Genomic DNA, 13,032 nt, shown 5'->3' on the forward strand with positions numbered 1-13,032 from the left:
TACATCATCCATACAATTCTTTTTTTATCCCTTACATCAATCATTACAATTCTTTTTTTATCCCTTACATCAATCCTTACAATTCTTTTTTTATCCCATACATCAATCCTAACAATTCTTTTTTTATCCCTTACATCAATCCTTACAATTCTTTTTTTATCCCTTACATCAATCATTACAATTCTTTTTTTATCCCTTACATCAATCATTACAATTCTTTTTTTATCCCTTACATCAATCCTTACAATTCTTTTTTATCCCTTACATCAATCCTTACAATTTTTTTTATCCCTTACATCAATCCTTACAATTCTTTTTTATCCCTTACATCAATCCTTACAATTCTTTTTTATCCCTTACATCAATCATTACAATTCTTTTTTTATCCCTTACATCAATCATTACAATTCTTTTTTATCCCTTACATCAATCCTTACAATTCTTTTTTTATCCCTTACATCAATCATTACAATTCTTTTTTTATCCCTTACATCAATCATTACAATTCTTTTTTTATCCCTTACATCAATCATTACAATTCTTTTTTTATCCCTTACATCAATCATTACAATTCTTTTTTTATCCTTACATCAATCATTACAATTCTTTTTTTATCCCTTACATCAATCCTTACAATTCTTTTTTTATCCCTTACATCAATCATTACAATTCTTTTTTTATCCCTTACATCAATCCTTACAATTCTTTTTTATCCCTTACATCAATCATTACAATTCTTTTTTTATCCCTTACATCAATCCTTACAATTCTTTTTTTATCCCTTACATCAATCCTTACAATTCTTTTTTTTATCCCTTACATCAATCCTTACAATTCTTTTTTTATCCCTTACATCAATCCTTACAATTCTTTTTTTATCCCTTACATCAATCATTACAATCTTTTTTATCCTTACATCAATCCTTCATTCTTTTTTATCCCTTCATCAATCCTTACAATTCTTTTTTATCCCTTACATCAATCATTACAATTCTTTTTTTATCCCTTACATCAATCCTTACAATTCTTTTTTTATCCCTTACATCAATCCTTACAATTCTTTTTTTATCCCTTACATCAATCCTTACAATTCTTTTTTATCCCTTACATATCAATCCTTACAATTCTTTTTTTATCCCTTACATCAATCATTACAATTCTTTTTTTATCCCTTACATCAATCATTACAATTCTTTTTTTATCCCTTACATCAATCCTTACAATTCTTTTTTATCCCTTACATCAATCCTTACAATTCATTGTTTACCCCTTACATCAATCCTTACAATTCTTTTTTATCCCTTACATCAATCCTTACAATTCTTTTTTATCCCTTACATCAATCATTACAATTCTTTTTTTTATCCCTTACATCAATCCTTACAATTCTTTTTTTATCCCTTACATCAATCATTACAATTCTTTTTTTATCCCTTACATCAATCATTACAATTCTTTTTTTATCCCTTACATCAATCCTTACAATTCTTTTTTTATCCCATACATCAATCCTAACAATTCTTTTTTATCCCTTACATCAATCCTTACAATTCTTTTTTTATCCCTTACATCAATCATTACAATTCTTTTTTTATCCCTTACATCAATCATTACAATTCTTTTTTTATCCCTTACATCAATCCTTACAATTCTTTTTTATCCCTTACATCAATCCTTACAATTCTTTTTTTATCCCTTACATCAATCCTTACAATTCTTTTTTATCCCTTACATCAATCCTTACAATTCTTTTTTTATCCCTTACATCAATCATTACAATTCTTTTTTTATCCCTTACATCAATCATTACAATTCTTTTTTTATCCCTTACATCAATCCTTACAATTCTTTTTTTATCCCTTACATCAATCCTTACAATTCTTTTTATCCCTTACATCAATCCTTACAATTCTTTTTTATCCCTTACATCAATCATTACAATTCTTTTTTTATCCCTTACATCAATCATTACAATTCTTTTTTTATCCCTTACATCAATCCTTACAATTCTTTTTTTATCCCTTACATCAATCATAACAATTCTTTTTTTATCCCTTAGCATCAATCCTTACAATTCTTTTTTTATCCCTTACATCAATCCTTACAATTCTTTTTTTATCCCTTACATCAATCCTTACAATTCTTTTTTTATCCCTTACATCAATCCATACAATTCTTTTTTTATCCCTTACATCAATCATTACAATTCTTTTTTTATCCCTTACATCAATCCTTACAATTCTTTTTTTATCCCTTACATCAATCATTACAATTCTTTTTTTATCCCTTACATCAATCATTACAATTCTTTTTTTATCCCTTACATCAATCCTTACAATTCTTTTTTTATCCCTTACATCAATCCTTACAATTCTTTTTTTATCCCTTACATCAATCATTACAATTCTTTTTTTATCCCTTACATCAATCCTTACAATTCTTTTTTATCCCTTACATCAATCATTACAATTCTTTTTTTATCCCTTACATCAATCCTTACAATTCTTTTTTATCCCTTACATCAATCATTACAATTCTTTTTTTATCCCTTACATCAATCCTTACAATTCTTTTTTTATCCCTTACATCAATCCTTACAATTCTTTTTTTATCCCTTACATCAATCATTACAATTCTTTTTTTATCCCTTACATCAATCCTTACAATTCTTTTTTTATCCCTTACATCAATCCTTACAATTCTTTTTTTATCCCTTACATCAATCATTACAATTCTTTTTTTATCCCTTACATCAATCCTTACAATTCTTTTTTTTATCCCTTACATCAATCCTTACAATTCTTTTTTTATCCCTTACATCAATCCTTACAATTCTTTTTTTATCCCTTACATATCAATCCTTACAATTCTTTTTTTATCCCTTACATCAATCATTACAATTCTTTTTTTATCTCTTACATCAATCATTACAATTCTTTTTTTATCCCTTACATCAATCCTTACAATTCTTTTTTTATCCCTTACATCAATCCTTACAATTCATTGTTTACCCCCTTACATCAATCCTTACAATTCTTTTTTATCCCTTACATCAATCCTTACAATTCTTTTTTTATCCCTTACATCAATCATTACAATTCTTTTTTTTATCCCTTACATCAATCCTTACAATTCTTTTTTTATCCCTTACATCAATCCTTACAATTCTTATTTTATCCCTTACATCAATCATTACAATTCTTTTTTTATCCCTTACATCAATCATTACAATTCTTTTTTTATCCCTTACATCAATCCTTACAATTCTTTTTTTATCCCATACATCAATCCTAACAATTCTTTTTTTATCCCTTACATCAATCCTTACAATTCTTTTTTTATCCCTTACATCAATCATTACAATTCTTTTTTTATCCCTTACATCAATCATTACAATTCTTTTTTTATCCCTTACATCAATCCTTACAATTCTTTTTTTATCCCTTACATCAATCCTTACAATTCTTTTTTTATCCCTTACATCAATCCTTACAATTCTTTTTATCCCTTACATCAATCCTTACAATTCTTTTTTTATCCCTTACATCAATCATTACAATTCTTTTTTTATCCCTTACATCAATCATTACAATTCTTTTTTTATCCCTTACATCAATCCTTACAATTCTTTTTTTATCCCTTACATCAATCCTTACAATTCTTTTTATCCCTGACATCAATCCTTACAATTCTTTTTTTATCCCTTACATCAATCATTACAATTCTTTTTTTATCCCTTACATCAATCATTACAATTCTTTTTTTATCCCTTACATCAATCCTTACAATTCTTTTTTTATCCCTTACATCAATCATAACAATTCTTTTTTTATCCCTTGCATCAATCCTTACAATTCTTTTTTTATCCCTTACATCAATCCTTACAATTCTTTTTTTATCCCTTACATCAATCCTTACAATTCTTTTTTTATCCCTTACATCAATCCATACAATTCTTTTTTTATCCCTTACATCAATCATTACAATTCTTTTTTTATCCCTTACATCAATCCTTACAATTCTTTTTTTATCCCTTACATCAATCATTACAATTCTTTTTTTATCCCTTACATCAATCATTACAATTCTTTTTTTATCCCTTACATCAATCCTTACAATTCTTTTTTTATCCCTTACATATCAATCATTACAATTCTTTTTTTATCCCTTACATCAATCCTAACAATTCTTTTTTTATCCCTTACATCAATCGTTACAATTCTTATTTTATCCCTTACATCAATCATTACAATTCTTTTTTTATCCCTTACATCAATCATTACAATTCTTTTTTTATCCCTTACATATCAATCCTTACAATTCTTTTTTTATCCCTTACATCAATCCCTACAATTCTTTTTTTATCCCTTACATCAATCCTTACAATTCTTTTTTTATCCCTTACATCAATCCTTACAATTCTTTTTTTATCCCTTACATCAATCATTACAATTCTTTTTTTATCCCTTACATCAATCCTTACAATTCTTTTTTTATCCCTTACATCAATCCTTACAATTCTTTTTTTATCCCTTACATCAATCATTACAATTCTTTTTTTATCCCTTACATCAATCCTTACAATTCTTTTTTTATCCCTTACATCAATCATTACAATTCTTTTTTTATCCCTTACATCAATCCTTACAATTCTTTTTTTATCCCTTACATCAATCCTTACAATTCTTTTTTATCCCTTACATCAATCATTACAATTCTTTTTTTATCCCTTACATCAATCCTTACAATTCTTTTTTTTATCCCTTACATCAATCCTTACAATTCTTTTTTTATCCCTTACATATCAATCCTTACAATTCTTTTTTTATCCTTACATCAATCATTACAATTCTTTTTTTATCCCTTACATATCAATCCTTACAATTCTTTTTTTATCCCTTACATCAATCCTTACAATTCATTTTTTATCCCTTACATCAATCCTTACAATTCTTTTTTATCCCTTACATCAATCCTTACAATTCTTTTTTTATCCCTTACATCAATCCTTACAATTCTTTTTTTATCCCTTACATCAATCATTACAATTCTTTTTTATCCCTTACATCAATCCTTACAATTCTTTTTTTATCCCTTACATCAATCCTTACAATTCTTTTTTATCCCTTACATCAATCCTTACAATTCTTTTTTATCCCTTACATCAATCATTACAATTCTTTTTTTATCCCTTACATCAATCCTTACAATTCTTTTTTTATCCCTTACATATCAATCCTTACAATTCTTTTTTTATCCCTTACATCAATCATTACAATTCTTTTTTTATCCCTTACATATCAATCCTTACAATTCTTTTTTTATCCCTTACATCAATCCTTACAATTCATTTTTTATCCCTTACATCAATCCTTACAATTCTTTTTTATCCCTTACATCAATCCTTACAATTCTTTTTTTATCCCTTACATCAATCATTACAATTCTTTTTTTTATCCCTTACATCAATCCTTACAATTCTTTTTTTATCCCTTACATCAATCATTACAATTCTTTTTTTATCCCTTACATCAATCATTACAATTCTTTTTTTATCCCTTACATCAATCCTTACAATTCTTTTTTTATCCCATACATCAATCCTAACAATTCTTTTTTTATCCCTTACATCAATCCTTACAATTCTTTTTTTATCCCTTACATCAATCATTACAATTCTTTTTTTATCCCTTACATCAATCATTACAATTCTTTTTTTATCCCTTACATCAATCCTTACAATTCTTTTTTTATCCCTTACATCAATCATTACAATTCTTTTTTTATCCCTTACATCAATCATTACAATTCTTTTTTTATCCCTTACATCAATCCTTACAATTCTTTTTTTATCCCTTACATCAATCATTACAATTCTTTTTTTATCCCTTACATCAATCATTACAATTCTTTTTTTATCCCTTACATCAATCATTACAATTCTTTTTTATCCCTTACATCAATCATTACATTTCTTTTTTTATCCCTTACATCAATCATTACAATTCTTTTTTTATCCCTTACATCAATCCTTACAATTCTTTTTTTATCCCTTACATCAATCATTACAATTCTTTTTTTATCCCTTACATCAATCCTTACAATTCTTTTTTATCCCTTACATCAATCATTACAATTCTTTTTTTATCCCTTACATCAATCCTTACAATTCTTTTTTATCCCTTACATCAATCATTACAATTCTTTTTTTTATCCCTTACATCAATCCTTACAATTCTTTTTTTATCCCTTACATCAATCCTTACAATTCTTTTTTTATCCCTTACATCAATCATTACAATTCTTTTTTATCCCTTACATCAATCCTTACAATTCTTTTTTTATCCCTTACATCAATCCTTACAATTCTTTTTTTATCCCTTACATCAATCATTACAATTCTTTTTTTATCCCTTACATCAATCCTTACAATTCTTTTTTTTATCCCTTACATCAATCCTTACAATTCTTTTTTTATCCCTTACATCAATCCTTACAATTCTTTTTTTATCCCTTACATATCAATCCTTACAATTCTTTTTTTATCCCTTACATCAATCATTACAATTCTTTTTTTATCCCTTACATCAATCATTACAATTCTTTTTTTATCCCTTACATCAATCCTTACAATTCTTTTTTATCCCTTACATCAATCCTTACAATTCATTGTTTACCCCTTACATCAATCCTTACAATTCTTTTTTATCCCTTACATCAATCCTTACAATTCTTTTTTTATCCCTTACATCAATCATTACAATTCTTTTTTTTATCCCTTACATCAATCCTTACAATTCTTTTTTTATCCCTTACATCAATCATTACAATTCTTTTTTTATCCCTTACATCAATCATTACAATTCTTTTTTTATCCCTTACATCAATCCTTACAATTCTTTTTTTATCCCATACATCAATCCTAACAATTCTTTTTTTATCCCTTACATCAATCCTTACAATTCTTTTTTTATCCCTTACATCAATCATTACAATTCTTTTTTTATCCCTTACATCAATCATTACAATTCTTTTTTTATCCCTTACATCAATCCTTACAATTCTTTTTTTATCCCTTACATCAATCCTTACAATTCTTTTTTTATCCCTTACATCAATCCTTACAATTCTTTTTTATCCCTTACATCAATCCTTACAATTCTTTTTTTATCCCTTACATCAATCATTACAATTCTTTTTTTATCCCTTACATCAATCATTACAATTCTTTTTTTATCCCTTACATCAATCCTTACAATTCTTTTTTTATCCCTTACATCAATCCTTACAATTCTTTTTATCCCTTACATCAATCCTTACAATTCTTTTTTTATCCCTTACATCAATCATTACAATTCTTTTTTTATCCCTTACATCAATCATTACAATTCTTTTTTTATCCCTTACATCAATCCTTACAATTCTTTTTTTATCCCTTACATCAATCATAACAATTCTTTTTTTATCCCTTGCATCAATCCTTACAATTCTTTTTTTATCCCTTACATCAATCCTTACAATTCTTTTTTTATCCCTTACATCAATCCTTACAATTCTTTTTTTATCCCTTACATCAATCCATACAATTCTTTTTTTATCCCTTACATCAATCATTACAATTCTTTTTTTATCCCTTACATCAATCCTTACAATTCTTTTTTTATCCCTTACATCAATCATTACAATTCTTTTTTTATCCCTTACATCAATCATTACAATTCTTTTTTTATCCCTTACATCAATCCTTACAATTCTTTTTTTATCCCTTACATCAATCCTTACAATTCTTTTTTTATCCCTAACATCAATCATTACAATTCTTTTTTTATCCCTTACATCAATCCTTACAATTCTTTTTTTATCCCTTACATCAATCATTACAATTCTTTTTTTATCCCTTACATCAATCATTACAATTCTTTTTTTATCCCTTACATCAATCATTACAATTCTTTTTTTATCCCTTACATCAATCCTTACAATTCTTTTTTATCCCTTACATCAATCATTACAATTCTTTTTTTATCCCTTACATCAATCCTTACAATACTTTTTTATCCCTTACATCAATCATTACAATTCTTTTTTTTATCCCTTACATCAATCCTTACAATTCTTTTTTTATCCCTTACATCAATCCTTACAATTCTTTTTTTATCCCTTACATCAATCATTACAATTCTTTTTTTATCCCTTACATCAATCCTTACAATTCTTTTTTTATCCCTTACATCAATCCTTACAATTCTTTTTTTATCCCTTACATCAATCATTACAATTCTTTTTTTATCCCTTACATCAATCCTTACAATTCTTTTTTTTATCCCTTACATCAATCCTTACAATTCTTTTTTTATCCCTTACATCAATCCTTACAATTCTTTTTTTATCCCTTACATATCAATCCTTACAATTCTTTTTTTATCCCTTACATCAATCATTACAATTCTTTTTTTATCCCTTACATCAATCATTACAATTCTTTTTTTATCCCTTACATCAATCCTTACAATTCTTTTTTTATCCCTTACATCAATCCTTACAATTCATTGTTTACCCCTTACATCAATCCTTACAATTCTTTTTTATCCCTTACATCAATCCTTACAATTCTTTTTTTATCCCTTACATCAATCATTACAATTCTTTTTTTTATCCCTTACATCAATCCTTACAATTCTTTTTTTATCCCTTACATCAATCATTACAATTCTTTTTTTATCCCTTACATCAATCATTACAATTCTTTTTTTATCCCTTACATCAATCCTTACAATTCTTTTTTTATCCCATACATCAATCCTAACAATTCTTTTTTTATCCCTTACATCAATCCTTACAATTCTTTTTTTATCCCTTACATCAATCATTACAATTCTTTTTTTATCCCTTACATCAATCATTACAATTCTTTTTTTATCCCTTACATCAATCCTTACAATTCTTTTTTTATCCCTTACATCAATCCTTACAATTCTTTTTTTATCCCTTACATCAATCCTTACAATTCTTTTTTATCCCTTACATCAATCCTTACAATTCTTTTTTTATCCCTTACATCAATCATTACAATTCTTTTTTTATCCCTTACATCAATCATTACAATTCTTTTTTTATCCCTTACATCAATCCTTACAATTCTTTTTTTATCCCTTACATCAATCCTTACAATTCTTTTTATCCCTTACATCAATCCTTACAATTCTTTTTTTATCCCTTACATCAATCATTACAATTCTTTTTTTATCCCTTACATCAATCATTACAATTCTTTTTTTATCCCTTACATCAATCCTTACAATTCTTTTTTTATCCCTTACATCAATCATAACAATTCTTTTTTTATCCCTTGCATCAATCCTTACAATTCTTTTTTTATCCCTTACATCAATCCTTACAATTCTTTTTTTATCCCTTACATCAATCCTTACAATTCTTTTTTTATCCCTTACATCAATCCATACAATTCTTTTTTTATCCCTTACATCAATCATTACAATTCTTTTTTTATCCCTTACATCAATCCTTACAATTCTTTTTTTATCCCTTACATCAATCATTACAATTCTTTTTTTATCCCTTACATCAATCATTACAATTCTTTTTTTATCCCTTACATCAATCCTTACAATTCTTTTTTTATCCCTTACATATCAATCATTACAATTCTTTTTTTATCCCTTACATCAATCCTAACAATTCTTTTTTTATCCCTTACATCAATCCTTACAATTCTTATTTTATCCCTTACATCAATCATTACAATTCTTTTTTTATCCCTTACATCAATCATTACAATTCTTTTTTTATCCCTTACATATCAATCCTTACAATTCTTTTTTTATCCCTTACATCAATCCCTACAATTCTTTTTTTATCCCTTACATCAATCCTTACAATTCTTTTTTTATCCCTTACATCAATCCTTACAATTCTTTTTTTATCCCTTACATCAATCATTACAATTCTTTTTTTATCCCTTACATCAATCCTTACAATTCTTTTTTTATCCCTTACATCAATCCTTACAATTCTTTTTTTATCCCTTACATCAATCATTACAATTCTTTTTTTATCCCTTACATCAATCATTACAATTCTTTTTTTATCCCTTACATCAATCCTTACAATTCTTTTTTTATCCCTTACATCAATCATTACAATTCTTTTTTTATCCCTTACATCAATCCTTACAATTCTTTTTTTATCCCTTACATCAATCCTTACAATTCTTTTTTTTATCCCTTACATCAATCCTTACAATTCTTTTTTTATCCCTTACATATCAATCCTTACAATTCTTTTTTTATCCCTTACATCAATCATTACAATTCTTTTTTTATCCCTTACATATCAATCCTTACAATTCTTTTTTTATCCCTTACATCAATCCTTACAATTCATTTTTTATCCCTTACATCAATCCTTACAATTCTTTTTTATCCCTTACATCAATCCTTACAATTCTTTTTTTATCCCTTACATCAATCATTACAATTCTTTTTTTTATCCCTTACATCAATCCTTACAATTCTTTTTTTATCCCTTACATCAATCATTACAATTCTTTTTTTATCCCTTACATCAATCATTACAATTCTTTTTTTATCCCTTACATCAATCCTTACAATTCTTTTTTTATCCCATACATCAATCCTAACAATTCTTTTTTTATCCCTTACATCAATCCTTACAATTCTTTTTTTATCCCTTACATCAATCATTACAATTCTTTTTTTATCCCTTACATCAATCATTACAATTCTTTTTTTATCCCTTACATCAATCCTTACAATTCTTTTTTTATCCCTTACATCAATCCTTACAATTCTTTTTATCCCTTACATCAATCCTTACAATTCTTTTTTTATCCCTTACATCAATCATTACAATTCTTTTTTTATCCCTTACATCAATCCTTACAATTCTTTTTTTATCCCTTACATCAATCCTTACAATTCTTTTTTATCCCTTACATCAATCCTTACAATTCTTTTTTATCCCCTACATCAATCCTTACAATTCTTTTTTTATCCCTTACATCAATCATTACAATTCTTTTTTTATCCCTTACATCAATCATTACAATTCTTTTTTTATCCCTTACATCAATCCTTACAATTCTTTTTTTATCCCTTACATCAATCATTACAATTCTTTTTTTATCCCTTATATCAATCCTTACAATTCTTTTTTTATCCCTTACATCAATCATTACAATTCTTTTTTTATCCCTTACATCAATCATTACAATTCTTTTTTTATCCCTTACATCAATCATTACAATTCTTTTTTTATCCCTTACATCAATCATTACAATTCTTTTTTTATCCCTTACATCAATCATTACAATTCTTTTTTTATCCCTTACATCAATCCTTACAATTCTTTTTTTATCCCTTACATCAATCATTACAATTCTTTTTTTATCCCTTACATCAATCCTTAAAATTCTTTTTTTATACCTTACATCAATCCTTACAATTCTTTTTTTATCCCTTACATCAATCCTTACAATTCTTTTTTTATCCCTTACATCAATCATTACAATTCTTTTTTTATCCCTTACATCAATCATTACAATTCTTTTTTTATCCCTTACATTAATCATTACAATTCTTTTTTTATCCCTTACATCAATCCTTACAATTCTTTTTTTATCCCTTACATCAATCATTACAATTCTTTTTTTATCCCTTACATCAATCCTTACAATTTTCATACTCACAAAATTTATGATCCTTTGTCAGATTGAGTTGACATTTAAATGTATGTTCGTGCATATGTATGTTTTTATCTTTTAGCTTTTACTTTTTTCGGTCATTGGACTCTGGCTATTGTGGGGTACCGCCTTGAAAGATTTAGTCGCACACTTCCACCCCAGTATTTCTTTTTCATTATTTTATCGCTTCACTCTTGCCGAACCGCTAAGTGTTACGGGAATACAAACAAACCAACATCAGTTGTCAAGCAGCTGTGAGGGACATACACATGCGCAAAGACTCACACGCATATACACATTCACACGCATACATATATATATATATATATATATATATATATATATATAAATATATATATATATATATATATATATGTGTGTGTGTGTGTGTGTGTGTGTGTGTGTGTGTGTGTGTGTGTGTATACAAGACTGAAGAGATATTTAAGGAAAAATGTAAAGATCGAGAAGATGAATGACAAGGACCTTTTTGTGTGCACAGTCTGTGACAGACCATGTCTGTCCTTGGCTGGCCTCAAATCTCACCTGCGAACCCATGGAAAACAAACTTCAACCAACTATTCTGACTATATCTCTGTGCACACGTTTGAATGTGGTGTGTGCCAGAGGGCTTGCAAATCCAATAGGGTCTTAAAAGACATGTTAAGATCCACAATGAGCAGAACTTACCTGCAGGTATTGGTAGTACAAATCAGAGGTGCAATCTGTGTGGGTGTTTTTTCAAAACACTGTCTGGTTTAAAAAGCCACATCAGACGCCATGAAAGGGCTAAGGTGTAGGTGCAGGAGGTGGTCAAACTCTGTGTAAGGAGTAGACAACCACCACCATATATATATATATATATATATATATATATATATACATATACATATACATAAACATATACATATACATATACATATATATATACATCCATAAACATATACATATACATAAACAAAAACATATACATATACATATATATCTATACATATATATATATATATATATATATATATATATATATATATATATATATATATATATATATATATATATATATACACATATATATATACATACATATATAATGACTTGTTTCTTTCAGTTTCCGTCTAACAAATCAACTCACAAGGCTTTGGTAGGCCTGGGTCTGTAGAAGAAGAGACTTAAGAGACTTGCCACTCAGTTGTAGAACTGAACCTCAAACCATATGATTGGAAAGCAAACTATATACCGCACAACCACGCCTCCGCCGTATGTATATGTGTATATGGCACGGAATTTTTTTTTCTTTCTCTCTTTTCTTTTCT

General features: G+C 26.9%; 1 long non-coding RNA gene across 1 annotated transcript in view; it reads left to right on the forward strand.

The window, feature by feature from the left end:
- The window catches only part of LOC128249587 (uncharacterized), a 71,765-nt gene that overhangs the window by 11,179 nt on the left and 47,554 nt on the right, over positions 1-13,032 (forward strand). The window contains exon 2 of the long non-coding RNA XR_016244777.1: positions 12,828-12,976. This is a non-coding gene — a long non-coding RNA (uncharacterized LOC128249587). The remainder of the gene's footprint in view (positions 1-12,827; positions 12,977-13,032) is intronic.

The sequence above is a fragment of the Octopus bimaculoides genome, chromosome Z, assembly GCF_046866305.1.
Source record: "Octopus bimaculoides isolate indiv1 chromosome Z, ASM4686630v1, whole genome shotgun sequence".
Classification (NCBI taxonomy): Eukaryota; Metazoa; Mollusca; class Cephalopoda; order Octopoda; family Octopodidae; genus Octopus; species Octopus bimaculoides.